This window comes from Phoenix dactylifera, chromosome 2, assembly GCF_051530095.1.
Source record: "Phoenix dactylifera cultivar Ajwa chromosome 2, Ajwa_hap1_PhDact_Kaust_v1.1, whole genome shotgun sequence".
Lineage (NCBI taxonomy): Eukaryota > Viridiplantae > Streptophyta > Magnoliopsida > Arecales > Arecaceae > Phoenix > Phoenix dactylifera.
The window spans coordinates 53,592,833-53,619,304 of record NC_143191.1 but is presented as its reverse complement, the minus strand read 5'-3'; the positions used below and the strand labels follow the sequence as shown (position 1 = coordinate 53,619,304).

At 42.6% G+C, this 26,472-nt stretch overlaps 2 long non-coding RNA genes and 2 other non-coding genes across 19 annotated transcripts; all 4 read left to right on the top strand.

Moving 5' to 3' along the window:
* The first annotated feature begins 5,108 nt into the window (after positions 1–5,108).
* Positions 5,109–7,884, top strand: LOC149768403 (uncharacterized). 16 transcript variants are annotated; one of them, XR_016399585.1, is made up of 6 exons: positions 5,110–5,511; positions 6,194–6,251; positions 6,372–6,452; positions 6,577–6,783; positions 6,912–7,405; positions 7,606–7,884. It is a non-coding gene; the product is annotated as an uncharacterized LOC149768403 (long non-coding RNA). The 16 variants fall into 16 exon arrangements; XR_016399583.1 differs by having other exon boundaries at positions 6,355–6,452; XR_016399581.1 differs by having other exon boundaries at positions 6,037–6,251.
* Positions 5,662–5,746, top strand: LOC149768405 (small nucleolar RNA Z196/R39/R59 family). Its single transcript, XR_016399699.1, has one exon. It is a non-coding gene; the product is annotated as a small nucleolar RNA Z196/R39/R59 family (small nucleolar RNA).
* LOC149768404 (small nucleolar RNA F1/F2/snoR5a) lies at positions 5,803–5,944 on the top strand. Its single transcript, XR_016399697.1, has one exon. It is a non-coding gene; the product is annotated as a small nucleolar RNA F1/F2/snoR5a (small nucleolar RNA).
* A 271-nt stretch (positions 7,885–8,155) lies between the features above and the next one.
* Positions 8,156–11,614, top strand: LOC149768402 (uncharacterized). The gene is made up of 2 exons (XR_016399591.1): positions 8,156–8,861; positions 10,025–11,614. It is a non-coding gene; the product is annotated as an uncharacterized LOC149768402 (long non-coding RNA).
* The last annotated feature ends 14,858 nt before the right edge of the window (positions 11,615–26,472 follow it).

Below are 26,472 nucleotides of genomic sequence, written 5' to 3'. Positions count from 1 at the left end.
GCTTTGAAATCGACCGTCCTTCTTTTGTCTTCCCCGGTCACAGGTGTTTAGTGCACTTCCAGACGACTCTGTAGCTCCAGAAGATTTCCTTCTTGCTTCTTCACTCAGAAGCACTCCCACAACGTCATCAAAGATCAACTTCCCCGTCGCCGAAGAGTTGCTCACCGCCATCACCAAGCCCTCCCAGCTATCAGGCAATCCGGAGAGGATTAGCAATGCCCGAATCTCATCGTCAAAACTAATCTCCACTGACTCCAACTGGGTCGTGAGTCCATTGAACTCGTTGAGGTATTCTGCTACGCTGCCGCTATTTTTCATATGAAGATTAAACAACCTCTTCATGAGAAATACCTTATTTGATGCTGAGGGTTTCTCATACATTCGCGACAATGTTGCCATTAACTCCATCGTCGTCTTCTCGTTTTTGATGTTGAATGCCACTTGGGATGCAAGTGACAATCTAATGGTGCCGAGCGTCTTCCGATCGAGGACCTCCCAGTCTTCATCGGGCATCTTCTCTGGTTTCTTCGCTCTACCTCCAAGAGGTAAATAGAGATCCTTCTGGTAAAGGTAATCCTCTATTTGCATCTTCCAAAATCCGAAGTTCGTGCCATTGAACTTCTCAATTCGCAACTTCCCTTCATCCGCCATTGCAGAATACCAATAGCTCTGATACCACTTGTTGGCAGCGCCAATGCCGGAACCCACTCACACCGGTACCACCACCAACGTCGGACAAGCAAAGAAAGAATAAACGGATAAGCACTCTCTCGCTCCCTCGATACCGGACTCAAGGATCACCTCTTCGCTCCGCTACGAAGGGCAAAAGATTACCCCTGGTATCAATAGGGTAAAACACTTGAGCACCGCAGCGGATTATCAAACCAAAGGAAGAAGAAGGAAGAAAATAGCAAAGCAAACACAAAGATGTAACGAGGTTCGGCTACGAGTAGCCTACGTCCTCCACCGCTCCAAGTCTCAATTAGGATAAACTGATTACAGAGATAGCACACACCTGAACGATCACAAGCGATCGCTCTATAAGAGATTCACACAGAATGCCCTTTGCACAAGAAGCAGGATCCCAATCCTCTTCTTTTCTAGAACCCTAGCTTCACAAAACAAGAGTCTCTCTCAAGATATATTGGAATCACATGCCCTAGAGCTCTCATGAGTCCTATATATAGTCTCAAGACCTTCAGATGATCATAGCCGTCGAAACGCCACCAAAAACACCACAGGAAACTCGTCCGTATGATTTTCCGCGAGCTCGAGTCGACTCGACTGTAGTTCGAGTCGCCTCGGGCACGTCTGGATAAATCCTAGTATAACTGGCACGATCTCGGGTCGACTCGACTGTAGCTCGAGTCGACTCGACGATGCTTCGAGTCGACTCGACCAACCTTCGGGTCGACTCTTACAGTCCAGACAGAAACATGGTTTTTCTCGGTCTTCTGACCTTTCTCCTCTCGGGTCGACTCGACGGGCCTCGAGTCGACTCGACTGTTCCCGAGTCGACTCGATTGTAGCTCGAGTCGACTCTGACAGTCCGCCAGACAGAACTATGCAGAATTGATTCTCCTTCAATTCTCTTCATCACCAATGGTCTCCGCATACCCCAACAATGTCGAACACGGTGAGGGTACCGCGGTTGATGGTGGTGTCGGGCATGATGACCGGTGGACGGGGAAGACCAGCCTCAGAGATCTCGTTGTTCTTCTTCTTCTTTTTTTTGGAAAGGAAGAGAAAACAGATCACTCGGAAGGACTCTGTTTGGAGGCTCCTGCGTGGAAAACAGGGACAAACCCAGCATAAACTGGCTCGGGGCTTTGGCAATAGAGGCAGAGCTCGCCAAAGCTCTGATACCAAGTTGGTGTAGGACTAATCCCGGAAGTGGTGACTGTCACGCTGCTACTTCAATGTTGACTGCTGTAATGGTAGAATGTAAAAACAGAGGAAGGGGAGGAAGAGTAGGAAGAGAAGAAGTGAGGGAAAGCGACAGAGAGAAGAGGGAGAAGAGGAGAGGAAGAAGAACGAGAAGGAAGAAGAGAGAAGAGGAAAATATGGGAAAAGAAATTCTTAATTCTTCATTAAACCCTAATCATGAAAATAGTTTCCTATATATAGGGCCTAAATACACAATTTGCATAAATCCCCTTACACAGAAATAAATCCTAATAAGCCCACAAATAACACAAATAAGCCCTAAATGTAAATAAGCCCAGAAATAAAAATAAAAAAATACGTAAATAAAATGGTGGCCTAGCTGATGTCCCCATCAGCAGGGCTCCCTTTCGCCCGCCGTATGCTGCCTGGTAGGGGAACGACGCCGCGGGTGGCATCCCGTGGACCCACACCCGCGGAGAGGGGGCGTAGATTGGGCCCTGCTTCATTGTAGACCCTGGACAGCTGCGGTCAGTATTTGAACCTACTGAAAGAGTAAGTCAAATTGCTATGGCTGGACGTGTGGGACCTGGCCCGCTGGTGCAGGCACTGCAGGGGGTGGATTTTGACAAGGGCGGTTGGGTGGCGATACCCGGCTTCTCGATGCATTCGGAGCTCCGTGACTCCTGAGCCTCATGATCACGACTCAGGCCCTTCCTCTAGCGCCAGAAATGTTGTGGTTCAAATTTGGCCTGAGGGTAACCACGCCGGTAGAGTCGAGGGAGCCGCTGATTGTTGAAAGAAGAAGACGAGAGCCACCTCTTGCACGACGGCGGCGGACTTGCACAAAGCCTCACCGGTGTTTCCAGTGAGGGCCCTCCAACGATCAAGTTAGAGTGGGGTGAATTTGGTCCAGGCAAGAGTCCCTTAAAAATTACCTGTCTGGGCTATTTATAGTTTCGGTGGAGAGGCCCAGGTGGCAGAGGCACTGTCCGCCCTCATCATAAGGGGGTGTGGCTCTGAGCCGAATGGCGCGCAGCTAAGGCTGGCTGGTGGCATGTGGTGCCATCCGTTCTCAAGAACGGTAAGATGTTGACATTCGTAGTAGGGTATGGCTGGAGTAGTCATGTTGCCGTCCTTTGACTGTTGAGGGCCGGCTATCGAAGTGTGGTGCGGTGGCGTCGCAATGTACGGCCACGTAGGAGGGCATGGGCGCCCTCATGGGCGCGGCTGTGGGCGAGGCCGACCTCGTTGAGAGGTCGCATCATGCGTTTGGCGAGGTCGGTCAGACGAGTGCTGGGGGTAGCTCAGCTCTCCGAGTTATGAGGTGTGCTTGGTGGAGCGCCCCGAGCTCGAGGGTCGGGGTGTACTACTGAAGCAGGCGCCCCGAGCTTGGTCGGGGCGGGTCGGCGAACATTGGAGGCTCCCCGAACTCGGTTGGGGGAGTCGATGAGTATTTGAAGCCGAGCTGGTTCCTGGCCGGACCGAAGATTCGACCGAACTATTTATTGGGCCAGAACCAGGCGGTCTTTTAGATGTGGGCTGGACGATCCATTTCGCCCCCCATCACATCCCTTGCAGTCTCTATTTTGAATGCTCTGAAAATTGATAATCATGGGAGAGGAGTGTGTTTTACAAACCCTCTAGGTCAATTATCCAAAAAATTTCTCGTGATAGCACTTCACCAAGAAATCCTATTCATTTTTGTTCTTAATGCTAGTATTTTGTTGTTCATGTGATCCAATTTTGGATATGGTGTCACGACAGGTTTAAATTATTAGTTGTACTTGAGTAAATAAGTGTAAGATATGTTTCTCCCATAGCGTATGCATTGGAACGGTAGTTAAAAAGACATTTACATCTTCTCGTCCCCAAAAAAAGACATTTACCTTTAGGAGGTGCAGTCGGCAAGTGGAACGTCAAAAAGCAAGCATCCAGATCTTTTAATGTTGGTCCTGTTGGTATCCTATAAATCGGGTACCTGCGGCACAAACATCATACACAGAGATCAATAGGTGTATAAAAACTAAGTCAGCAAAAGTAGATTCAGAAAGATATATCCAGCAGCACATAGCCTCAATAAAGTGGCGGCCAGATGAAGATGCCAAGAAATTTCAAGTTAAGACCAAGCAATCATATCAAATGTTGTTCCTTGCACGCAGCACTTAATTTTCCAGCATCATGAGAAAAATGAAAAATGTGTCTCAAGTTATTTTCTAGAGGGACATATGCGGCAGTCCAGCCGCCTTCAGCCCAGGCCCAAGGAACCGGAACAGGGAAAACCCCTGTTCCTTCTTCCTGGGAGCGAAGCTGCCGCGGTATTAGGGGTGGCAAAATGTGACCCGACCCGCCAACCCGACCCGTGTTCGACCCGCCATAAACAGGTTTGGGTTTGGCCTAAACAGGTTCGGGTCGTAAACAGGTTGACCCGTTAAACCTGTTTATTAATTGGGTCGGATACGGATTTTATATGTCTGACCCGTGTAACCTGTTTAACCCGTTTAATTTTTGGGCTGATAGACAAGGGCCACAACCCACAAAGCCTAGGGCCGGCCTAACTCCCCGCCTCAGCCCGTTTTAGTTGCCTCGGCCCAACACACCGCGTTGGCCCAATTTAATATTTATCGCGTCCGCACAGTCTCCAACTCCAAGGCACAGTCCGTGACTTATCGATTGCCCGAGTTCCCGACTTCCCGTCTCCTACTCTTCTCCTTTTAGGGCTCGTTTGGTTCGCGGGAAGCATTTTCCTTCCTAGGAATATGATTCCTGGGAAACAAATTCCTAGGAAGAGGATGCCTAGGAAAGTACTTTTGGCATGTTTGGTTGACCATGGGAAAGTGACAAATTTCTAAGGTGCTTATGTTTGGTTGGCCACCCACTTTCCTAGGAAAGTTATATATAATTCCTATTATGCCCTTAATAAAAATTAGGTCTTTAATGCCTCTTTAATGCTTCTTTAATGCTGAAGGGTCTTTTTGGGAAAAAATAAAAAAGGAGTGATTCCCACTTCATGGGAAAGTAACTTTCCCATGTTTCTCATGGGAAAGACTTTCCCATGAAATGTGGGAATCATATTCCCATGGGAATACAACTTTTCCATCTCTCTCCTTTGAAAACTCCAACCAAACAAGAGGCATTTCATTACTTTTCCGTTGACCACACTTTCCCCCCTCCCTTTCCTGCGAACCAAACGAGCCCTTAGGGTTAGGATTTAGGGTTTGTGCTGCGCCGCCTGAGCTCCATTTGGCTATTCCCTCCCTCAGGTCAGGCCTTAGTCTCTCTCGAGCCTCTCCCCTCTCCTTCGGACCTTCGCCTCCACCCTCTCCTCCTCCGTGCCGACAACTTTGGCCTCCCCGTCGACGGCGATCGTGGCGGCTTGAGGACCACACTCCACCATCCGCGACCTCTCCTTAGTTAGGGACTTAGGGTTAGGGTTTGTGTGCCGCCCGAGCTCTATTCCCTCCCTCAGTCTTTCTCGAGTCTCTCCCCTTTGCTCTCCTTCGGATTCTTCGCCTCCCGAGCCCTCTCCTCCGGACCTCTGCCTCCGCCCTCTCCTCCCCTGTGCCGACAACTTCGGCCTCCCCATCGACGGCGACCGTGGCGGCTCGGATCCTCTGCTCTACCGAGGTAAGAAAGATCTATCTTTTCTTCTTTCTTCCTTTGATGTTTCAGTCTTTCCTCTTTTCTTTTTCTCAAAGAACTTAATTAAAAAAGTCAGACCTTGTTCTTTTGTTAAGGTGTTTCCAATTCGTTTACAAGGATTTTTGTCGATAGTTGTGCAATCTGTGATGAAGTTGTTGTTTATTGCTGAGTTGCAATGATTATTCATCAAATTAATCACCATCTTTCGGCTGAGATTGCATAAACGTTTTGCTGTTTTTTTTTATTTTTGATTTGTTAGTCCGATAGATAAAATATGAATGCCATGAGGTATCTGATGCTCAGTCTAATCGATGGCTGTGCTTCTCGTTAGAGTGGCAGATAAGGAGACGAACAGGTCTTGCGACACTGGTTGCTCTTCTTCCATGAGCTTCCTGTTACTTTTACCCTGCTTACATCTTTCTGTTCGAATCCTTTAGAAAATTGTTTGAGGTGTTGAAGAAAATTAACCAAAATCAGTAAGAATTTTGAGAAAAAAATCTTTTCTTGCAGGTAAATTTTGATGATTGGCCTAAATGTTAATGTTTCAGGATGGTTATTCCCCTAGATTTGTTCCACTCAATCTAGCAAATGATTATTCTTTACCTTTGGCTGCTTGCAATTAGATATACTTTGAAAGGGTTCTCATTTAATTTCAACATTTGTGGAGGTTGATTTGTTTGGACAGCTGCTTTACATGAGGGTGATGTTGATGCTGAACATTTATGGTGTGCTTTTTCATGATGATTTTTTCATGATTTATCTCCACATAGCTTCATTCTTATAATCTTATGTTATTCAATATAGCTATTTGATAGTTTCTTTTGCTAGATTCTTTTTTTGCACAGGTTGCTATTGTAAGTTTGTAACTTTGGGATAGCAAGAAAATTCATCTGGAGATTGCCAAGCAAAAGGAAATTCATCTTGATGTATGCAATGCTGTTTTTATTTTTATTCAATAATAGTCTACTAGCCATCCCTAGAGGGACAAGAGGTGGAGATAGTAGGTGTTCAGTTGGTCTGATGATCTGGGTCTGTGATTCTTGGTTGTAGTTCTATTAGCCTGGCTTTGTTTGTTAGGGATGCATGGAGTTGGTGCAGGCAACTGGTACTTGATATTCTTGGTTGTATGCAATGCTGTTCAGCTCTTTGCTATTGCTCTCTTGTGCCCGATATGAACTTAAATTGTGATCTGAAGTTGGTGCAGGCAGCTGGTACTTGATCTGTTCGATCACATAACTTTTGTCCCCTTATATTGAGGTACCAAACTCTTTTCTCTCCTTATCTTTTCATTAATTTCCTGACATCTATTATCGCAACTTTTCTGCGATACGAGCTCTTTGATTTGTATTAATCAAGTTGTATTAATCAACTTTTTTGCGATACAGGCTCTTTTCTACGATACGCTGCTGCTTTCTGGGTTATAGAAATATCGTGTTTTAGCAGCCACATTTTTGTCAGTGTTTATATTCTTGTGATTGAAAACTGACTACCTGTTCTCTTCACCATTTCTACAGTAAGTTACAGAGTGATGTTTTGAGGGAAGCAATCTCTCAGATTGCAAATGATTCTCGAGAGAAGAAGCGCAATTTTACTGAAACCATTGAGCTACAAATTGGTCTGAAAAACTATGACCCCCAAAAAGATAAGCATTTCAGCAGATCTTATGTTTACCTAATATAATTTTTAATGGCAAACATCATACAAATAACTTGTCCAATGCATTTGAATTCAGGGCCTGGTTGTTCTTCTATTGTCTATGGAGAGGCAGAGGAACTTGGACCTTTCTTAATACAAAAAGGCATGCCAGAGCTCAAATTCAACAAGCATTCTTGGAACCGGAGGAATTGCGACTCATCACTCGCCTATAGGCCCTATACTGGTAAGCTCATCACTTGTAAGCTGTGAAATACATATTATTGATTTAAATAACTTAGGGACAAGATCATTAAACTACATCTGCATTATATCTGTTGATGAACAATGTATGAAGAAAAATGAAAACATCTAGTAGCTCATTTTCATTAATTACAATTTGCAGCAACAAAATATTATACTAATGCTTGATTATGTCTTCTGCAGACAGAGAAAATAGGGCTTGACTATATGGATGTTGAAGCACTAAAAAAATGAATAAAAACAAGAAGCTGGTCAAAAAGCTTGCTAAGAAGTACCATGCTTTCCTAGCATCAGAGGCCATCATGTATATTGATATTTGTTCTATGTGAAGCAGATTTTCTTTTCGGGCTATTCCATATGTAAATTTGGATGATTTGACTTGTATTCCTTATCTTTGTAAAGATTAAATATTTTTTGAATATTGTTGGTATTAGATGAATGAATAAATACTTGTATTCCTTATGTTCAGCTTTTTGTAAAGATTGAATGCTTTTTTAATGTCAATGATGTTGGGACAAGATTTTTGTAATGTTTTCTAAATTTACCTTCTTTTTTTTCTTGTGCTGCTTAATGTATAAAACAGGTTGGATCGGATTGGGTTGGGCTAAGGTCTAAGGCTAAGAGCCTAAGTGGTTATTGGTTAGTGGTTACCTATTTATTAAACAGGTTTGGTTGGGCAGGTTAAATAGGTCCAAACAGGTTAAATGGGTCGGGTTGGGCAGGTTAAATAGGTTGGGTTGGGCAGGTTAAACAGGTCGGGTTGGGCAGGTTAAACAGGTTTAAACGGGTCGGTTGGGCAAACAGGTTAAACAGGTCGGGTCGGGTTGGGCAAACAGGTTACCCGTTAATTAAACAGGTTAAACGGGTCGGGTCGGGTTACCTGTTTAATAAACAGGTCGGGTTCAGGTTGTAATTTCTGACCTGTTTAATAAACAGGTCAGGTTCAGGTTTATGATTTTCTGACCCGATCTGTATCTGACCCGACCTGTTTATGCTTGACCCGACCCGATTGCCACCCCTACGCGGTATCGTGGCCACTCCGCGGCAATTGAACTCCCCGACCATGCCGGGGAGTTAGAACGGCCGCCAGCCGTTCCGTGGCGCAGTTGCCACGATCCTCGCGGGCGGCGCAACCGCCCGCGAGCCTATCCACTCGAGAGAGGCCTATAAAACTCCTCATCCTCAGCCCTCTGAGAACACCAAGCTCTCCTCTCCTCGCTCTCCTCTCCTTTCTCCCCTCCCTCTTCCTCCTCCGGTGGCCGCGCGGGCCACCTCAGTCAAGTCCAGCCACCCCGGGTCCCTAGTTTTCTTTGATTCCCTCCGCTTTCGAGCCCTGTTCCGAGATCTACTTCTTGTTCGGAGCTCTCTTGCCGTCGCCGCCGCTATCCACCGAACCTAGCGCTCCTCGGATGAGACCCGCCGCCTCCGCCGATGCACCGGTAAGCCCCTTCCCTTGTTCCTCCGGTCGAAGCTTATGGGAAATGTTTCCCTTTCTCCTATTTCGGGCCAAACCGAGAACGATCTCGGTTTTTCCTCCGCGCCGGCCACCACAGCGGCTGCCGACCGTCACTGCGGCCGGCTGGCCGTCGACCGGACGACGGCCTCTGGCCACCCAGGCCGGCCACCCCGCCGGCTTCCCTCTTCCTTCCCACCTTTCCATTTTTTCTTCTTCCCCTGTTTCTGAGTTTAACGGGTTGAAGAGGCCAATCGTGGGGCGTACTGAGCCAAACTTGGCCTAGTTCAGCCACTCTAAACCTCTTAGGCCGAGCCCATTGGGCGCCAATTAGGTCGTGCTCATTGTGAGCTGAGTTCGGCCATATTCACCTTGGGGCTATTCATCAATTAGGGGCCATGTCAAATAGTATTTTTTTAATTTTGCTTAGCTTTGAAATTAACAAATAATTTAATTATATTTAACAAGTGAACCTGATCCGCCTACCTAAAGTTTTAAAGTCAGAAGAAATAAGTAACTTAATACTTCAAAGTATATTTTCTAAATTAATTGGTAAAATAATTATTAGTTGATTAAATTTTTAGATATATTTTGTACTTAGTAAGATGGATTAGGCATGTTAATAATTATTTAAAATTATGTTATATGTTATGAAATCTGAAAATTGTGATTAGGCAAATTATGAAAAAAAAATTTGTACACATATTCTCAGTATGGCTATAATCTGACCCCACCAATAGAGATTATTCGTTGGCCTTGTCAACTTGTACTCTATGAGGAACTGGTTTCGACACCGCGCCACCAGTGATTAGAATAGTGATTTTTGGAAACTATTGCCACCGGTGATTAGAATAGTAGTTTTTTGACACCGTTGCCACTGGTAGTTAACAATAATGGTTTTGAACACTTTGGTGCGATCCATGCTACTAGATTATGTGGCCATAGCCTATTTATGTTGGAATTCTGGTATAAGAGTTTTTATTAAAATGCTTAGTAAATTTCAAAAGAAAAAAAATATTATTTGTGATTTATTTCTAGTCATTGTTTTGTGCTTTGATTAATTATCTGGTGTGCTTTGACCCTACTGTGGGGTATTATGTTGCTTATTGGGCTAATGTAGCTCATTATCTTATTTTGTCTATTTTTCAGATCTAGAGGCATGATCACACGACATTGGGGAGCACGCTAGATTTCTGAGATTTTATTCAATTATTGGCATTTTAGTTAGATTAGCTAGATTATTTGATTTATGTCAGCACATGTTACTTTGAAATTATTGTAAGAACTATTTGATTAAATTAATATTTAAATCATTAGAACTACATAACTTACATCACATCATTTTAGAAGAACATCTATCCATAGCCCACTGCTACTCTAACAAGACATCATGAATCACTGGAGCTAATTTGTAGTGTTATCTACATCTGATACCTTGCTTAACCTACTTGGTATTGACTTGGCATCTCTGCCTCCAACCTTTCTACAACCAACTCGTCGCCTGTTTGATCCATACAAGGCTCTTTGCGCCACCACTCGGGAGTAGGAATACGCCGCACTCGTGCTGTTTTGCACTCCTTCAGCAGCCCACGTACCTGCTGCTGTCGAATGACTCTGGTTGGCATTCGAGGCCTCGATGGCATCGTTCATGCTTCAATGGCGAGCTTATGTGGCAGGAGGGGGAGGAACAGCTGGAGTCTCTTTAGCCTGATGATGCGGAGCCAGCCACCGGTGTCTGGTTGTTCTTATAGAGGCAGCTAAAGGTGGAGGAATCCGATCATTTGGGCGGCCGTAAGAAGACAAACAGTGATGACCGAAAGCAGGATCTTTTTATCATGACTTCAATTGCGAAGGTTGAGTATTCTTTAGATATCTCGGAAGATAAGAAAGTGCACCGGCCAGCAGGGATATATCTTTCTAGAAGATGAAAAAGTGGGAGGAATCTGAGAATGTTTGCCTTCCACTATCTTGCATGCTGTGACTTGGGATCATTCCTTGCCTATTGGTAGGCTCACAAAAGATTCAGTGCTTGATGTGGTGGGCCCACAACAAATGGGTGATGGAAGAAGACATGGAGCTGAGACGCTTTACTGGGGCCTTGGCTTTGATTCTTTGAACATTTGCATTTGAATTGCAAGACTGAAATGAGAACCTTTCCCTGAAAGGGATGAAGGTTTGTACCTGTTTTTTGAGCTTTTTCTGCACCTTTCCCACCTCAAGCAGCCCATCATTCTGTAAAATTTGTAAACCAAGAAACGAGCTTATGCCACAAAGATGCCATGGATGCATGCCAACCTTAAGAATATAGAGTGTGAAGCTTTGTCAGGATAATCTACACACACAAACTTTCATGATATATCTCAATAATAATGAGAGTAAGCGTAAAAAGTGGGCAGTTCATAGTACCAATCCTCGAGCGATGTTTCAGTAGAGAATATTTGGGGCCCGTTAACTGGATGAATGTCATTTAGAAATGAGCTAGTGAAATATGTACATGATTTGTGCGAGCAACATTTGAATATATATGCCTGTCATATGTAAGAATACAGCAACACACCAGAGTAGAATCTCCAGTAGGACAAAATGCCAATATGCCCCACCTTTTGGAATGACATAGTTTGAAGCAATGATTTGGTCAAATCTGTTGGGAATATACTGTCCCAGAAAATTTTAAATCTATAATACTCTACTTCAATAAATAATAGGCAGAAATAGGCTTAGAGAAAATAAATAGAGAAAGTGGAAAAATGGAACCCGAGATGCTGAGGCGTGGTATGTTGGTCACTTTCCTTGAAGTAGATTTCGCCGCCTTACAGTGCACTAGGCTTAGATGGCGTTCTACTCCTGAGATACAACAGCCTCTCGCACTGTTCCTTCTGCCTCAATGATTTGCACGGATCAAAGAAGCCTTCGAACCCAGAATCAGTATGCAGCAAGCCCGTTGATTGAAAGAAAAACAGCAAACAGGAAGAATAGAAGTTCTCTGTTTTCAATTCTATATATTGTCTAATCCGAAGAGGTCTATTTATAGACTTCTTCGGGACAGACGCGACCCAAAACCGATCCAACGGTCAAAACCGGTAAGAAAGTTTGAAAAAACACTGGGAGTATGGCCAGCGGATGCGAGGTCGGTTGCGAAGAGGTGCTATCGAGGAAGCGACGTGGCTCCTCGTGCTAAGGGTGCGAAGCACGACTCATGCGCCTCTTGGCTCATCGCACCTGTTGTCCGACCTCGGCTCCTCTGGGCTCATTGCACCTGTGGTCCGACCTCAGCCTCGGCACCTCGGACGAGCACAGGCACAAGGAACCTCGGACGAGCAGGGCCGACGAGCAGAGGCACGAGCGCAAGGAAACTCGGACGAGCAGGGCACATGCGCAAAGAACCTCTGGTCGCACAGGCACAAGGAACCTTGGACGAGCAGGGCCTGTGAGGCGCAAGTAACCTCGGACGAGCACAGGCTCGAGCGCAAAGACCGTCGGGTCGGACGAGCACAGGCACAGAACCGAGCCTTCACGTAAATAAATCCTCCATATGAGAGATTTAAAAAAGGAGGGAACAGAGATTCGAACCACCTACCTCAAGCACCTCAAGCGGGCACACCAACCATCCACACCACACTCCCTTCTTAACATATATACATAATATATATGTTTTAAGTATGAAAAATTTTAATTATTATTTAATAAAAATCTAACATTCCCCCACCTGATTAAAATGTTTTCAAAAACTATATAAAATAAAAAATAGTCAAACTGGGCTTGTTTATGTCACGACTTCAATAAAGGTAGCTTGCGGCTTTGAACCTTTACCTAGTGAAAGTATATTTTCATCTGAAAGGTATAGTGGTAGCTAAAAAGCTTTGAACCAAATCCTTTGGTTCAGATTTCTATATACTTCACCCATGACAAATGCAAATACTGGGTTTATTATAGGTGGTGCTTTTTCTGGCCTTATGCACCAATATCTCAGTTTCATGAGTGCTCTAGGGGTTAAACCCTTATCCCCATAGACTGCGGCCACACAGTCACACTCACATAGGTGAGTCCTCTAAGGGTGCTCGCAGCACAGCACCTTGCCATAGTCTCGGACTCATTCAGAGTTTTAAACTCTTCCGTATACCTCTGCTGTATTTAGCACTCACATCACAGAGAGAGACCAAATGACATAAAGTCATTTTATTATAGTGCTAACTAATCATTAAACAACTTGTTTTTCCCGTTGAACCTTTCGTCTTGGGATCTCCAGTCAGAAAAGGTTGGGTTGCCATTGTCAATGATTCCTTATGGGTTTCAGTCCCATCCCCTTTGATGTTTCTATGACTTTGCTTCTAGCCAGTCCTTTAGTTAAAGGATCTGCTAGGTTATCTTTAGATCCAACAAATTCCAAAGTTATGATACCATTTTTAATTAGGTATCTAATAGTCTTATGTCTCACACTAATGTGTCTTCTGTTTCTCTTGTTATACTCAGTATTTCTACAAGTATTAATTGCAGCTTCATTATCACATAACAGAGAGATAGCAGGTATAGGCTTTTCCATAATAGGTATTTCAGACATAAGATTCTTAAACCATTCTGCTTCTTGACTTGCAGAATCTAAGGCTACAATCTCAGCCTCCATAGTGGATCTTGTGATCACAGTTTGTTTGGATGATCTCCAAGCAACAGCTGCACCACCCAACATGAATATGTATCCACTAGTTCCTTTTCGATTCACTGAATCAGTGATCCAACTAGCATCACTGTATCCTTCAAGTACAGCGGGAAATCTTGAGTAATGTAAACCATAATACATGGTACCTCTCAAGTATCTAAGTACTCTATCCAGTGCTTCCCAGTGACTAAGACTAGGGCAACTATTAAACCTACTGAGCTTTCCTATAGCATAAGAAATGTCAGGTCTACTTGTATTTGCAACATACATCAGTGTCCCAATAATTTGAGCATATTTCTCTTGGGCCACTGGATCACCTTTATTGCACTTCAAGTTCAAACCATGCTCATAAGGTGTACTCACTGGTTTACAGTTGTACTTATCAAATTTCTTCAATATTTTCTCAATATATTGTGATTGATCAAAGATTATACCATCAGGTATTCTGGTAATCCTGTTACCAAGAATTACCTCTGCCTGACCTAAATCTTTCATATCAAAATTATTAGACAAGAAAGTTTTGATATCAGTCACCATATTCATATCAGTACCAAAAATTAAAATATCATCAACATATAAACACAAGATAATACATGAATCATTTTCTAACTTTGAATATAAGCACTTATCTGATTCATTTGCTTTAAAGCCATAAGAAACAATTATTTTATCAAATTTCCTATGCCATTGCTTAGGAGCTTGTTTTAAACCATAGAGGGATTTGACTAACCTACAAACTTTTCTTTTCTGTCCTTGAGCCACAAATCCCTCTGGCTGATCCATATAGATCTCTTCCTCTAAATCACCATGAAGGAAGGCAGTCTTGACATCCATTTGATGAATTATCAAATTATGGATTGAAGCCAGTGCAATTAAAGTACGAATTGTGGTTATCCTAGTTACAGGAGAATATGTATCAAAGTAGTCAATACCCTCTTTCTGAGAAAAGCCCTTAGCAACTAATCTTGCTTTATATTTTTCAATAGAACCATCAGGTCTTAATTTCTTCTTAAATATCCATTTACAACCTATAGCCTTACTACCATGTGGTAAGTCAGTTAAAAACCATGTTTTATTAGTCATAAGTGAATTCATTTCACTATTAATAGCTTCCTTCCAAAACATAGAATCTAATGAGTTCATAGCATCTTTATAAGTTTTAGGATCATCTTCAACCATAAAAGTATAGAAATCAGATCCAAAATCTTTCTTTTCCCTAATTCTTTTCCCTTTACCAAGTTCATTAATATCATTAAGTTCATTTTCATTTTCATTATTAGGAATAATTAGAGAATTAGATGGCGAACTACAAGATGCATCATTAGATCTATCTATTACATGCTTTTCTATTTTATCCTTAAATGGAAAAATGTCTTCAAAGAAAGAAGCATCTTTAGATTCAATTATAGTATTCTTTTCTATGCCATTAATATCAGAACTAATGACTAAGAACCTATAAGTAACACTATTAAGAGAATAACCAAGAAACACAGCATCAAAAGTATTAGGTCCTAATTTTCTTTTCTTGATTAAAGGAATATTAACCTTAGCCAAACAACCCCAAACTTTTACAAAGTTTAGGTTAGGTTTTCTTCCTTTCCAAAGTTCATAAGGAGATTTATTAGAACCTTTAAATAGAACCCTATTAAGCAGGAAACATGCAGTAAGCATTGCTTCCCCCCACCAAACCTCAGGTAAACCTGAGTTGGCAAGCAAAGATCTTACCATATCTTGCAGAGTCCTATTTTTCCTTTCAGCCACTCCATTAGACTGAGGTGAATAGGGAGGTGTAACTTCATGTAGAATTCCATTAACTCTACAGAATTTATTCAAGTCATTAGAGGTGTATTCTCCTCCTCTGTCTGACCTGAGAATCTTTATTCTCTTGTCAAGTTGATTTTCTACTAAAGATTTATAAGTCTTAAACATCTCAAATGCTTCATCTTTAGATTTCATTAAATAAACTTGACAATACTTAGAATAACCATCTATAAAGGTAATGAAATACCTTCTACCCCCTTTAGTCAAAGTTCCATTTAGATCACATACATCTGAATGTATTAATTCTAATAAAGTTGAATTTCTATTTATTATTTTAAATGGTTTTCTAGGTTGTTTAGATTGAACACAAATTTGGCACCTTTCCTTTTCATTTAATGAAACATTAGGTAATAAACCAGAGCTAATCATTCTTTTAATAGTATTATTATTCACATGTCCTAATCTAGCATGCCAAAGAGATGAAGAACATATTGAAAGCACAATTTTATTATTGTTATCAGAAGGAAAATCCAAAGATACATTATTTATTACATACAAGCCATCACACTCATAGCCTTTGCTTACAAATGTTCCATTCTTTGTTATAATCACTTTCTTAGATTGAAATAACAAAGAATAACCACTCCTATTTAGAAGAGATCCACTGATCAGATTCCTCCTTCCATCGGGCACATGGTACACATTAAATAGTGTAAGCACATTTCCAGACGTAAGCCTTAAAAGTACTTTTCCAGTTCCAAGCACTCGTGCCGAGGTGGAGTTCCCCATAGTTACTGTTAGGCCGCTCCGGACCTAATAAGTAGTAAAAAGGGTATGATCAGTACACATATGAACATTCGCACCTGTATCCACTAACCAATCGGTAGAGCAAATTGCCAAATTTAATTCTGGACTTAAAGTTACATACCGATCATCAGTACTAGTAGGACCAGTACTGGATAGCACCATGTTGGTTTGTGGATTTGCAGGTTGAGAAGGCGCATGTTCATAGTTCTGATACTTCTTCTTCTTCATCCGGCATACTCGAGCCATATGACCGAGTTTCCCATAATTGTAGCAAATCGGCTTCCGATCATTCTTATTGATATGGTGTTTTGGCTTCATAAATTTTCTTTTGTTTCTAGGTCCATCCTTTTCAAATTTGGAGTTCTTGAACTTATGGGTCTTATTCTGGCCTTCTACAAAGTTCACCTTGGTTAGAAGCTCAGGATTCATGAGTTGCTCATTATCTTTCTCAAGGTGTTGTTCTTGGATCCTAATGGCAGACAATAGAGTTTTCATTGTCATATCCTCGGTTTTATGTTTCAGGGATAACCCAAAGTCTTTCCAAGAAGGTGGGAGCTTGTCAATGGTACAAGCAACTTGAAGGCTCTCAGTTATACCCATTCTCCTTAAGCCTAATTCATGATAAATTACTGTTAACTCGTGGGCTTGATCAACTACGGGCTTGGTGTCAACCATCTTATAAGACAGGAATTGACTAGCAGCATACTTGTCCATTCCGGCATCTTGGATACCATATTTCTTATTAAGATCATCCCAAATCTCCTTGGAGGTTTTAAAAGTGCAGTAGACATCAAAAAGGGGATCAGTAAGATAGGACAGAATCCTTCCCCTACACAGGTAGTCTTTCTTCTTAAATTCCTCCAAATTATAAGTTCTAGCTGGTTCATTCTCTTCCTCATTTGGAGGAGAGTCAAAGATTATGGAAAATAATCCAAGTGTGGTTAAGAAGATTTCCATCTTCTGTCTCCAACGCTTAAAGTTATTTCCATTAAATTTTTCAGGAGGAACCGGGTCACTTGCATTGGCCATTGGAGTAACTCTAAGTACTAGCTTATTATATGTATGAAGAATTCTACTTCAAGAATGTTGGGAATATACTGTCCCAGAAAATTTTAAATCTATAATACTCTACTTCAATAAATAATAGGCAGAAATAGGCTTAGAGAAAATAAATAGAGAAAGTGGAAAAATGGAACCCGAGATGCTGAGGCGTGGTATGTTGGTCACTTTCCTTGAAGTAGATTTCGCCGCCTTACAGTGCACTAGGCTTAGATGGCGTTCTACTCCTGAGATACAACAGCCTCTCGCACTGTTCCTTCTGCCTCAATGATTTGCACGGATCAAAGAAGCCTTCGAACCCAGAATCAGTATGCAGCAAGCCCGTTGATTGAAAGAAAAACAGCAAACAGGAAGAATAGAAGTTCTCTGTTTTCAATTCTATATATTGTCTAATCCGAAGAGGTCTATTTATAGACTTCTTCGGGACAGACGCGACCCAAAACCGATCCAACGGTCAAAACCGGTAAGAAAGTTTGAAAAAACACTGGGAGTATGGCCAGCGGATGCGAGGTCGGTTGCGAAGAGGTGCTATCGAGGAAGCGACGTGGCTCCTCGTGCTAAGGGTGCGAAGCACGACTCATGCGCCTCTTGGCTCATCGCACCTGTTGTCCGACCTCGGCTCCTCTGGGCTCATTGCACCTGTGGTCCGACCTCAGCCTCGGCACCTCGGACGAGCACAGGCACAAGGAACCTCGGACGAGCAGGGCCGACGAGCAGAGGCACGAGCGCAAGGAAACTCGGACGAGCAGGGCACATGCGCAAAGAACCTCTGGTCGCACAGGCACAAGGAACCTTGGACGAGCAGGGCCTGTGAGGCGCAAGTAACCTCGGACGAGCACAGGCTCGAGCGCAAAGACCGTCGGGTCGGACGAGCACAGGCACAGAACCGAGCCTTCACGTAAATAAATCCTCCATATGAGAGATTTAAAAAAGGAGGGAACCACCTACCTCAAGCACCTCAAGCGGGCACACCAACCATCCACACCACACTCCCTTCTTAACATATATACATAATATATATGTTTTAAGTATGAAAACTTTTAATTATTATTTAATAAAAATCTAACAAAATCCACCTGCAAGAGACCTTTTATTGCAGAGTCTTTGATCTGAGTTATTTTAATCATGAGCGATTATATTTCAAAGATAAACATACAGATTAGGACAAATCAAATTGAAAAGGGTATCTCAATTTTCTTGGGTGAAGATGGGGATCAAATTCATTTTGCCATGCTGATAGTGATAACTAAAAGCTAACTGGCAATCATGATCTGGCCTTTATTAAGTATCTTATAGTGAGATCCAAATACCATGCACAATTCCTAAGAAAAATGTGAGACCCAGAAAGAAAAAAAAAAAAAGGAAAGGGTTGACGGGCCGCCCCGAAAAGACCGGGCCCATCCCCCTTTTTACAATCGTGCCCTAGGCACGATGGTGGAAGAGAGGGTGCAAGGGGGGGCACGATGGTGGAAGAGAGGGTGCAAGGGGGCGGCGGCGTGAGTTGGTTCGCCGGAGAGGAGACCGAGCGCCGAGATCCGGCTGGCCGCGGAGGAACCCCTTTCCTTCGGTGAAGATCCCCATAAATCGGGTGAAGAGATCTTGGAGCCGTGCGCGTTGATCCGTGGGTTTACTCGCGGATTTCTCCACCGATTCCTCGCCGGAAGGGTCGCCGGAGCACCCCATCGGCTGATGTAAGTGTGGTTCCGTCCCTTGCAATTCATTTGCTAGGTTTAGGGCTACGTCGGTTGGGATTTGGCCGGTGAGATCGCCGGAGAAGAGTCCGAAACAGGGTACCCCTGTTTCGGCTTCTCTTTTTCGGATCTTGCCGCCGCCGCCGGCCGCCGGGTTGGCCGAGATCCATGGCATTTGTGTTGAACGGGTTTTTGTGTTGGATTTGCAAGGGATATCTATGATTAATTGAAGATGGGAGTGGTGGATCCTAGGTTTTCTTCCTTGGGATACCATCTTCTCCTTCCCTCCCTCTCGTCGGTTGGCCGCCGGCCAGCGACGACGGTGAGATCTGGGCCACTAGGGCTGCCGTCGGATGAAGGCCGAGCCACCATCAGTGGGTCTTCGGTTGATGATGGAGGAAAGGGGGGGGGGACCCTTTCGGTTCTTGGGGGGAAGAAGAAGAAGAGGGATCTCCTCTTCTCTCTTTCTTTTGGCCGGCCACCATCGCCGGCGACTGCAGCAGAGGCGGCCGGCGATGGTTCGGCCAGTGGTGGCCGAGATGCTGTCAGATGGAAGAAAAGGGCACAGCCACCATGGCTGCTGCCCTTGGACCAAAGAAAATGGAGGGGAGGTGTACTCCCAACCATGAAGAGAGAGGGATCTTCCCTTCTTTTGGTCTTTTCACGGGGACCGGCCACCGTCGCCGGCATGGAGGCGGCCATGGCTGGTGACGACATAGGCCGGTGGTACCAGGTGGGGGGTCGGGCTACCCCGACTGTCCCGAGATTTGGAGGGATTGGGATATTTGGGGACTTGGTGATGGACCCCATAGCAGATGTGAATTATAGTTTAGAATATTTAAATATTAAATAATTTAGTTTGTGATTTATAATTGATGTTGTAGGAGAAGAGTCAGCGGAGCCAGGAGGTTTTGATTAGGGGATTCAGCATCCCAGCTCATAGGTTGTGATTCGAATCCGTATTTGAGTCAGTCTACAAATTCCAGTAAGAATCCCTGCATCTGAGCACCTCTATGCATATATTTGATTTATCATTGGATTTATTTTATAATTATGTTGTTATTGTTTTATGAGTTGATACGATACCTATGAGGCGTGCATTTTGTTTATTATGAAAATATTGAAATAAATTCATTTGGGAAGAATAACATATTCTTTGAGAATTTATGAAAATATGTGATGTGATGGAAATGTGATTAAACATATAAAACTAGACATGTAAAGTGGGTTGGACTAACCTTGTCATGAGATAGCCTCTACGAGCTTATGCGTAGGATAGCTGCCACGAGCTGATGCGTGGGATAGCCTCCACGGGCTTATACGTAGGATAGCCTCCACGGGCTTACGCGTGGGATAGCTGCCACGAGCTTATGCGTGGGATTTGTGCAGTCTTGGACTGGGACATGATCTTGGTTAGTCCAAAGCTAGAAGTGATAAATTTTTAAAACTTGGGAATCAGAGTAATACGTGAATGGATCACATAATGTGAAAAAGAAATTATGTATATGAAATGGTTATATATATACTTGTTGTTTGTTGAGCCTTTGAAATGATGAAATGATATTTATTTGATGCTTTGATTATATTTATTATTACTGTGTGTGGCTATTGGAATTCTTACTGGGCTGAAAAAGCTCATACTACTCTTACTTTCTTTTTCAAAGGCACTGGATTTGTAGAGTCAATCGGGTAGGACGAGAAATGAGATCAGTATGGAGTCTAACTGCTAGATAGATAGAAGTTAATTTATCTTTTGCTTATGAACATTTGAAATTATGTAATAAATCAATACATTTTAGTTGGATTTGATTGAATTACATTAATCTTTGATTTTGGCATTTTTGGGAATATTGTACCCTTTTAGGCCTTACATGATCTCTAGGGTTTTACTTTAGGGATTATGTGGCCGTGTCACGTGGTCGACCCGAGTGATGGGTTTGGGGCGTGATAGATTTGGTATCAGAGCTTAAGGTTTAGGAATCCTAGGGTTTAGGCTCGAGTAAGCCTAAGTGGAAAAAATCACTAAACACGTAAGATATTAAAATGGTGTGATTAGCATATTAAGGATGCAAAATTGTCTCAATCTGATAATCTTGATGCTAGAAAAATTGTGTAGGTTGATATGGCGCGAGGGCGTGGTCGGGGGCGTGCCAGAAGGCCGACCCGATTTGCGGACGGCTCCACGGCTTGGGCACCCTCTGGACAGCAAGAAGGTACCTCATCCACGCCGACTTGGGGTGTGCCACAGCAGAAGCACACTATTGACCCTACTAACAGTACTCCAGAGATGGGAGCTCTGGAGATTGGGACATCCGAAGGACCAAGTATTCAGCTTGAGAAGACGATAAGTGCTTCACAATTGATGCAAATGATGGTGCAACAGCAAGCTGCTGCCAGGGCAGACATGATGAGGATGGTAGAGGTACAGCAACAATTCTTGCAGCAATAGTTCAGCAGCAGCAAGCAATGTATCAACAACAGCAGCAACAACAGCAACAGTTTCAAGGCACTACAGCTCAGCCGGAGCATCGAGTCAGTCTGTTGGAATTTCAGAGATATGCACCCCCAGCATTTAAAGGTACGGCTGACCCGATGGAGGCTGAGAGCTGGCTGAAACAAATAGAGAAAGTCTTTCAAGCTCTGAGGTGCCCTGATGAGGAGAAAGTCTTTTTTGCCACCTTTATGTTACAGGGTGAGGCAGCTAATTGGTGGGAGATGGAGAAAGGGAAGCTTGGTCCGGATGATGCCCCCTTCATTTGGGAAGAATTTAAAAAGGTTTTTCATGAGAAGTATTTTCCTCAGGGTATCCGATTCCAGAAATATAGGGAGTTTGACCGACTGGAGCAGGGTGATATGACAGTTGCCCAGTATGCAGCAAAGTTTGAAGAGATGTCCCGATATGCTCCGACCTTGATATCAGAGGATAGTGACCGAGCAAGAAAATTTGAAAATGGACTCAGGGGACGGATTCAACAACAAGTCGCTGCTTTTGAACTGTCTAGTTATAAAGATATGGTTAACAAAGCCCTGGTGATAGAAAAAGGGCTTGACAATGCTCAAGCTGCCAGAGAAAAGAATATGAAGAAAAGGTTTCAACCCACTGATTCTCCGAGCCAAAATAGTAGACCCTTCAAGTCGAAGGATCAAAGACCGAATCAAGTTGTCACCAGAGACAGAGGTCAAGCCCGAGGTGCCATTAGATGCTACAGATGTGGAGGACCTCATCTCAAGCGAGATTGCACTTGGGTTGGAGGGACATGTTTTTCTTGTGGACAAGAAGGGCATAGGCTATTGTGTGTCCTAATGGGAAAGAACCGTAGAGGCGGCAGGCACCACAGTCCTCTCAAGGAGTTCCTATAAATCGAGCACCTCAGGAAGGACAACAGCAAGAGGGAGGGCAGCAGAGGCCTAGGACCCAGGGGCAGGTCTATACACTCACAGAGCAGGATGCCAAGGCTTCTAATTTAGTGGTGACAGGTAATAAATCCATCCCTAATACTCTCTCTTGTTTGGCATGTCATAAATTTTGTTAGGTTATATATGTTTGTGCATGTATGGTTAAAGATTGTGATTAGGTGCCTTGTTACTATGTTTACAGGAATGATTAGGTTATTGTCTTATGATGTGAATATTTTATTTGACTCTGGTGCTACCCACTCATTCATATCGGCCAATTTTGTTAAAAAGAATACTGAAATATCACCTGTGCCATTAGAATTTGATCTCTGTGTCTCAATGCCAAGCGGAGATGTTATATTAGTTAAATCAGTTTGCAAGAACTGTATTTTGGGCATTGAGGACAGGAAAATGAATGCAGACTTGCTGGTCTTAGAGATGAATAATTTTGATTTGATCCTTGGTATGGACTGGTTGGCAGCATACCATGCTACTGTTGATTGTTTTGAGAAAACGATCAAGTTTCAGATCCCTAGTCAGCCAGTGTTTGGTTTGGTGGGTAGCAAGTCACCTCGTCAAATGAAGTTAATCTCTGCTCTACAGGCTAAGAAGCTTCTTCCAAAAGGTTGTGAAAGATTCTTAGCTGCTGTGTTAAACATACAGAAAGAGGAGCCCAAGTTGGAGGATATCCCTGTGGTGACAGAATTTCCAGATGAATTGCCAGAATTACCCCTTGATAGGGAGATTGAGTTCTCCATTGACTTGATTCCTGGCACTGGTCTAATTTCAAAAGCTCCATATAGAATGGCTCCAGCTGAACTGAAAGAGCTGAAGGAACAATTACAGGAGTTACTGGATAAGGATTTTATCAGGCCTAGTGTTTCTCCTTGGGGCGCTCCTGTATTATTTGTGAAAAAGAAAAATGGTAGCCTCCGACTCTGTATAGACTACCGAGAATTAAACAGGGTGACAGTACGGAATAAATACCCACTACCAAGAATTGATGACTTGTTTGATCAGCTGCAAGGGGCTCAGGTTTTCTCGAAGATTGATTTTCGTTCTGGCTATCACCAATTGAAAATAAAGGCAGAGGATGTACCCAAGACAGCTTTCAGGACCAGATACGAGCATTATGAATTTTTGGTCATACCTTTTGGTTTGACAAATGCACCGGCTGCCTTCATGGATCTTATGAATCGGATATTTAAACCTTATCTGGATCAGTTTGTAGTAGTGTTCATTGATGATATTTTGGTGTATTCAAAGAGCTCACAGGAACATGAAGAACATCTAAGGGTAGTATTGCAAATTCTTAGAGAAAAGAAGCTGTATGCTAAGCTATCAAAGTGTGAGTTCTGGTTGGATAGTATTTCTTTTCTTGGGCATGTAATCTCCAAGAAAGGTGTCTCTGTTGATCCAATGAAAGTGGAGGCAGTAGTTGGATGGTGTAGACCTACCAATGTAACTGAAGTGCATAGCTTCTTAGGATTGGCTGGATATTACAGAAGATTTGTTGAGGGATTCTTCCGTATTGCCATGCCTCTAAGTCGCTTGACTCAGAAGCAAGTAAAGTTTGAATGGACAGATGACTGTGAACAGAGTTTTCAAGAGCTGAAAAAGCGTCTGGTGACAGCCCCAGTGCTAGCTATTCCATCTGGAATAGAAGGCTTCACTATCTATAGTGATGCATCTCGTAAAGGACTTGAGTGTGTTCTGATGCAGAATGGGAAGGTGATAGCATATGCCTCTAGATAGTTAAAGTCATATGAACAGAATTACCCTACATATGATTTGGAGTTGGCAGCGGTAGTTTTTGCTCTGAAGATATGGAGGCATTACTTGTATGGAGAACACTGTGAGGTTTTACAGACCATAAGAGTTTGAAATATATCTTCACACAGAAGGAGTTGAATTTGAGGCAAAGAAGGTGGCTAGAGCTTCTGAAGGATTATGACCTGACTATCAGTTACCATCCAGGGAAAGCAAATGTAGTGGCTGATGCTTTGAGCAGAAAATCCTCAGAGAGAGTGTTGGAAATTGTATCCTAAATGTCAATCGTCAGTATGTTGATAATTGAATTGTGTAAATGAATTGACAAATTAATAAAGTGTTATTTGGCATTATTCATCATTGTACATCTTCAAATGAACTCTTATATGATGAAATCCTTAGGATTTATTTTATGATAAAGGAGGATTTATCTTCAAGTCCTTAAAACTGTTCGCGATCAAATGATATGCTGTTACCAGAACGACAATATTATCGAGATTAGGTCGTTGTGTGATATATACGTTGGTTGTCCTTTTAACCAAGGAGTGTGGAGACACTGGTACGCCACACAAGTGAAGTGTAGAAGTACATTTCACTGAACGTGACCAATTTCGGAACGCTCTACTGTCAAGAGATGTTCCGAGTGGATATGGGTATAAGTTTGGCTCTCTGACCTGAGACTGCAACCTGTGACTAGCAAGCAACTCATTGTACTTTGGTACTGAACTACCTGGATTTCTAATTCAGTGACGGAAGGTCACTGGGTGCAGTCAAGTACTTGCTTAGTCAGTTGTGAGTCGAGATGGAATTGACCCCTCCTAGAAACAGAAGATAATGTCTTGTGATTAATTTAGCAAAACCTTGGCCAGGGTAATCCCAGTGAGGAGTCACGAAATATCTAAAGTTAATCACATAATTGATGTACTAATTATAGGGTTGATAGTGAGCTCTAAGTCATCCTGACATTAGGAGTCAAAGGGATTGAATTATACAGTAACCATAGTTCAGGGTTCCAGAATATTTGCTTTACATATATTCGGCCTATCCGGACGTCGGGTACCATTGCTAGATGGTCACATCGATTAGTATAGGAAGACGTTCCTATACTACCGGCTTAGGTTCGAACCTATGGGGTCACACGCATAGAAGTTTCTAGGTTGATCAAATGGCTGATTGATGATTAAGAATTATTCAGGGATAATTTGGTCAATTTGATTGACAAATTATCCTAAGCAAAAGTTGCATTAAAATAATTATTAAATTATTGGAGGATTAATTAGCAATTAGATTGCTAATGAACTCAATTTGATTGAGTAATTGGGCTTAGGTTGAGCCAAATTGAATAGGATTCAATTTGGGCTACATCAGGGTTTGACCTAAGTGAATTGGGTTCAACCCAAGTAGATTGAGCTTGACCCAATTGATGGAACTTGACCCAATTGGATCACATAATGTGAAAAAGGAATTATGTATATGAAATGGTTATATATATACTTGTTGTTTGTTGAGCCTTTGAAATGATGAAATGACATTTATTTGATGCTTTGATTATTTTATTATTATTACTGTGTGTGGCTGTTGGAATTCTTACTGGGCTGGAAAAGCTCATACTACTCTTACTTTCTTTTTCAGAGGCACTGAATTTGTAGAGTCCATCGGATGGGACGAAAAATAAGATCAGTATGGAGTCTGACTGCTAGATAGATAGAAGTTAATTTATCTTTTGCTTATGAACATTTGAAATTATGTAATAAATCAATATATTTTAGTTGGATTTGATTGAATTACATTAATCTTTGATTTTGGCATTTTTGGGAATATTGTACCTTTTTAGGCCTTACATGATCTCTAGGGTTTTACTTTAGGGATTATGTGGCCGTGTTACGTGGCCGACCCAAGTGATAATTTGAGGCGTGACAAAAAATGAAGAGAAATACCATGTTGTTTTCAAGTGAACGCCAATAGAAACCTTGAATAGCTGCTGGAAACAGCTCAGAAGAAGCCAAAACACAAACAACTAGGGCATTCATGCCCATGCACTGAAACAACATAAATGGCCTTCTGAATGGATTGACATCAATCTACATGAACCATGGTTATTAGTTTGTTGGAAAGTAAACTAAGTTTAATGAAGTGTTCTCTTTTGGTGACTTAATACAACATTAATTGCACATATGCACTTAATGCAAGAAATCACAAAGAAGATAACAGCGTACTCTCAAACAGCAGCAGAACCAGCAAACAGAATACAATGGTCATGTTAGAATCATTGTTGATTCTAATGTGATTGATTGTGCCAAACTTAGTCGGCCTCCACAAAGATTAATTATGCCAAACTTAGTCGGCCTTACCAAACTTCGTCAGCCTCCTAATACCATATAAAGGCTACTTCTGTACATGACAAAAATATAATTTTCTTCCTTTATTTTTCTTATAGGTCACAAGACACTCATTGAGAC